Source organism: Nuphar pumila, chromosome 15, assembly GCF_984573655.1.
Source record: "Nuphar pumila chromosome 15, dmNupPumi1.hap1.1, whole genome shotgun sequence".
NCBI classification, from domain to species: Eukaryota; Viridiplantae; Streptophyta; class Magnoliopsida; order Nymphaeales; family Nymphaeaceae; genus Nuphar; species Nuphar pumila.
The window spans coordinates 90,392,242-90,398,241 of NC_143263.1; positions in this window are offsets into that span (position 1 = coordinate 90,392,242).

Sequence of the window (6,000 nt, forward strand, 5' to 3'; positions counted from 1 at the left end):
TAAGAACATGAGCACGCAGGACCTTCAACGGTTCCATGACAAAAGATGCAAACCAGCAGCATCCATAACTACAGACTCTTCAGGTGCATACTCGACTTTGTAAGACACCGATTCAGTGGAATATACAGTTCTGTCGAATGGACGTGGCTGGCTGCAGCGGTGCAGCCATCTTTATGAAATTTCCAGTATAACTAGTATATAAGGGGATACAAAACTTTAAGTCAAAATGGATAGGCACGGGTGTACGAAATTGTACAAATCAAGGTTGGTTTGATTTCTACACAACTTCTTGAGATTTGCCGTGTTACAGAATGATTAACTTGATGCACAGTTGTTCAAGCTTATAAATCTCCCGTCTTGTGCATTCTTTTTTCCCACTCTCGCAATAATATTGAAATGCTGTCATACCACCTTTATTATTGATAAAATTTGCATGCATGATGACTATAAGCAGAGTTTGAGAATTTGTATACGTTTTTGCCATCGATGATGAAACACTGTTTGAGTCTTATGTAGGCTGTATAGAGGTCTTAATTGTAGCAATAAGGACTTTGGAGAAGGGTTATAGAGTGACTCTAAGTGGTGCGAAATCCAAATCAGCCTATCAATGCATGTGTCAGCACATCGTGTGCACAATAGAAGGCCGATCCCACTAAGGTGGGGACGATAGCCCCTAAGGTGGAGCCCATTACCTGAGCTCAGCGTGAGGAGTAGATCAATAAGGGCTTGTGCTTTAATTACAACGAGAAGTGGTTCAAGGGCTTAATATGCAAGCGTTATCATATCTTTCAGGTGGTAGAGTGACTTCGAAGAAGACGAGCCTCCATATGATCCTACACCAGATGAGGCGTCTAGTCTCGGTATCTCCTATCACACACTCTCAGGTGTTTTCATGCCCAACTCTATGTGGGTCATGGGCCATCTTAGCTTCGGAGAAGTGAATGTTCTCATGCGATACAATTATCCCTCATAATTTTATTCGTGAGAGCATAAGACCACTTTATGGTTGGGAACAGGTCACACCTCAAGTGTGTAAAAGTATGTCTGGATGTATGTTTTACATCTTCAAGGAGTTAAATTTGTACTTACCTATCCATGGTGTGGATGCATGGATCCTAAATATTCGAAAAACATGTTAGAATTTGTCAAAAAACTTATAAAATAAGGGTCCACTCCCTATTCTAACACCTGCAATTTTTTATCTAACCATACCCATAATTTATTGAATTCTTTGCAAAACTATACCTAGTCTACCTAATCTAGTTGAGCCCACTTAACCTAGCCTAGGATCTAGATCTCCTATTTCACCAATCATTGAAGCATGCACCTAACTGGAGTGTTGCTCGAGTTTCACTATTTTTTGCGCTCATCATGTCATAGAAAATGAATTTCTGAGGTAAGATTTGATTTTTTATATTTAATTTATTTATTTCATTTGTGTTATTATAAAAATTGATTTTTTAACAAATATCATATTTATCGTAGTTTCATGCTTTTTCAAGCATTGATGCACCATCAACCTCACTTTTTTTAGGACCCGCATACGAGGTACGTTCCCTCGCAAAGATGAAGCCCGTGTTAAAGATTTTGAACTCTTGGTGTGGTTGATCCTTACTTTATAGAGGAGGAAAGGCGAACAACTTGAAGAGGAGACCCAGCAAACTCTTAAATTTAGATTCAAAATTAAAATTTCTTTTGAAAAACCTTATTTTGTTCTTTTCAAAATTTAGGACTCATATACGTACATGTGTTTTGTGTATTTGAGTTTGTTATTTGTAAACTTCACAATTTCATGTGAAAATTTGGCAAGGTTACTTGTAAACAATGTGAACGTCTCACTTAAACTGCCACAAGGTCATATGATTTGGCAATTTGTAGGTACGTGCACCATACATAATGGTTAGTAAATATGACTGATTTTTTCAGTTATACATCCAATCTCAACCTCCCACCTCACTTGATTGGAATGTGCATGGGTTCGAGTCTCGATTCTCACATGAGATGGGCAGTCGGGATTGAATATAACCAATGACGGGGTTATATAAGCTGGCACATGGGTGTGTCCATTACTTTCGAAGCTAGGGTTACCTTTGGCACCCCATATTGTCGATGAACTTTTGTAGAAGTGAAGTTCATTTGCAGGATAAATAATTAAGTTGTTTGAAAACTATAACTTAAAAGGACTTTTAAACATGAATTGTGTGTTTGGCAGCATTGTTTTTGTAGTAAATAACTAAATTACCCTAGGCCTTCTAAATGGGTCGGGTATAGGTTAAGTCCACCAAGCCCAACCTGAACCCAACTCAAGGTAGGTCTGGTCTTGTCATGGGTCTGGCCAACCCGGCTTTGATCAGATCTAATGACATTGGAGGTGGGTCAGGTAATGGTTTAGCTCGCTGCTTCCACCAAATGTGTATTTTATGCATCAAAATGGACAATAGATTTCCCATACGGTGTGTACCATTAAAATTTTGTTTGATTCACACCATCATAAAGTTTCCCACCGAGAGTGAAGAATTGATACGGTGGACAACTGCTTCTTTCTCTTGCTCTCATTCCTAGAAATTGATGCACCACGCCCAACAAATTTGTTGGGCGCTTCACAAGATCCCACTGAGATCGAAGAATTAACATGCTCAGGCAGCCCACGAGTTTGAGCATGCAAACTGTCATGATCTCTACTGTAAAAGACCTGCTTTCTTGTACAACAGGAGCAGCAAAATCTATGTGAAAGGCGACTGCAGAGGCTGGCTGAGAAGCCCGACTTCAACATAACAATATCTCTAATATCTCAGTATGGCTCTCCCTAACAATAGACATAGATGCTAACCTTATGAACACCTGATATGAATGCCCAGCAGGAAGAGTTGGTAGGAGTACCACACATATGAACATGTACAGAGGAACAACAAAAAAAGAAGCATTTTTCATCGTCCTGATAAGCACATGCTCTGTCCATGAAATTGTAAATCCTTTAATCCACTTTGCCAATGAAATATGGAGGCTTTTGTGACAGATTCCAACTGAAAAAGGCAGACAACTCTTGTTGCTCTCATTGAACTGGCTACAAAATCAACTTAAGACATACAAGAAAACAACTTCTTGCTGGATTAACTAAAGCATGCGTAAAATAGATACAATAATAACAAGATAGTTTCAAATAGAAATAGAAATGTCATCTGGCAACATTCAGGCATGCAATATATATCTGTGCAGCAGCGATTTCTCCTTTTCTACAATACCCATCAATGATGATGCTATAAGCAATTGCATCATGCTTGAAGCCAAGTGTTGTCAATTTATTGAAAACTTTTACAGCACCTTACATTTCTTGGTTCTTGGAAAATCCATTTAGGAACACACTATAAGAGACAATGTCAGGTTTTATGCCATCAGATGCCATTTCCTTTAGAAGCATATATCTATGATTTAACAAGATAGACAATTTTTTGGCTTATTGCCTTAATAATTATGTAAACCCAAAGAAACAAGTAAATAAACAAGAATAGAAGAGAAGAAAGAAGAAAAAAAAGGAAAACAAAGTAGTTCTTCAAGTTGCACTGATTTTCATCTCACAACCATTTTCATACTTTCAACAGATGATTCCTACAGTGAACTATGAACAAATAATTTTGTTTGTAGAATCCAATTAACAGTAATAATCATAATTAGCAATATGTAGCTTAGAAAAAAACATAATTAGCAATACGTGAACCACAAAAACTTACAAAATAAATAGATGATAAAAAATGACATAAAAATGAATTATAGAAAATTTGCAAATAATTTATATGATTTTAATTCAGTTTTAATTTAATAAAGAAGGTAGCAAACAAACGAAGGTCAGCAAACAGTCAATAGTCCCCTCCCCTTTTTTTCCAAGCTGGGGACTGACATTGGTTGACATGTCAATGGCGGAGTTAAAAACTTTTTTATTTTATTTTATAGCAGTTCATAATAAGATATGTTTCGAGAAGTGACAAACATAAGAAAAAAAAAACTTGTGAAAACAAAATAGAGTATACCTTGCTGTACTCTTATAGTAAATGTAGGGAATCATACAAATTGTACAGTTATTGCTGCAGTTTCTTCATATGAATCCATAACCACCTACTATGATTAATATCATAAGTTCATTCACGTGAATAATAAATGCATACTCATATGGTATGATTATTAAATATCTACAAAGCATACATAAGACATATATCAATGCTCCTGCAACCATACATCTAAACACAAACAAACTACTCCATAATAAACATATACAAATTATAAGATAATATGATAAAAGAGACCATAAAAGTATCAAAGCTATTACATGCCATAAATCAATGATTGTAAAGAGCTACAAATCAAAGTATCAAAATTATAATAAACACAAACCATAAAAGTATCAAAGTTATTACAAGCTCATGAATTAATATGTTAATGGTTGTCATATTCATCCTTCAACCATACAAACCTACTTTTGTCACTCTGAAGTGATAGAAATACTTCAACTTTCTCCTTGATACTAAGGAGTCTATAGCCAAATATGTAAAGCACATTGTGTCTCTCCAAACCCTCCATCCCCTTCAAAAGCTCGATGCTTGACATATAAATCCAAACTTTGTATTATTTCATGTATCAATGATCACCTCATGCATTTTTTTTATGTCAATCATCTGATTTGCACTAGACATACCCGTATGACGTGTGTTGTTCCCAACATTATCTAAATTTGATACCTCCACGGAGTCCCTACGACATCACGTAGGTAGTGCACTAAGCATCAACAATGTCCTCCTCCTCCTTGAGCTCATCTACTCTTATGCTTGCATGAGTGTTTCTTTGAGTAGTAGAAACCTCCACTTGTAATGAGGTTGGAAAACAAACTTCGAATGGAGTCAAAATATTTTCACTCATAGCAGTGGTCCCCCGAAAGAGAATATCACATTCATTAGGAAACTCAAGTCCTCTCACTCTAAATTTATCGCCATCTTTAAACTTTTACAAAACATAAAACGTGTATATATAACAAATTAGCCCAAAATTCAAGACTTTTTTCATATAAAAAAATGTTTTAAGTATACCTTTGTAAACTCAACCCAAAATTCAGTCGGTGCATTGTATGTATGTCAGATGTGGTCCCAACCCAAACTAGTTTGTTTAGAAAGGTACACTCATGATTTTCAATCATTTTTTCATATTATCCTAATGGTTCTTTAACTGCTTAGATGCGTAAGCAAAGCGAGTTGATTGAACAAATTTTTTCTCCACAGTCACCCAAGCCTCCTTAGTCAAGTGTGTTCTTGGTCTATTGCCTTTTTGAACTTCTTCAAGATAGATTTCAACGAAAGCTCTACGTATGCGGTCATCCCAATGTGCCTTTTTCTCATGCACTGGTTCTTAAGTATTCTCATTGTCCATAGCCTAATACACAATAATAGGTTTAATTGTATAGAAGATGATAAAAAAAATATGATTTCATTTTCAATTAACCTGTTTGCAGTTATTATCATAGTCCTCTTCCTGACAAGGCCCTGAGAGATGTAGGAGGGCGAAAAGAATAGCACACAATCCATGAACTATGACCTCATTAAAAGCAATCACCAAATTGAAAATAAAAAAGAATGAAATGACAAAGTTAAATATGTTACAAAATGAAGCCCATAAACAAGTGAATTTTATATCATGGTATTTTTCTTGCTAATTAATTATGACCATGTACAACAGCATATTCAGACATTATGAGGTCCTTCATAGTGCAGCTAAAAACATATTGGGGTTTCATAGGACCATAACACCAAGTCATTCTCTAAAAACCCTGGGAACTTATTAGCATTACATAAATAACTTGCTCTAAACCCATTAATTTATGAAAGATTTTTGTGTTGCCCAGCAGAGACTTTTCATAAGAACAAAATTATTATTCTAAGCTTGTTATTGATCTCAACTTATAGCAATGCTTCCTTCAAACCTCAATTAAATAAAAAGTTATAGTTTTAGAAGTTGATT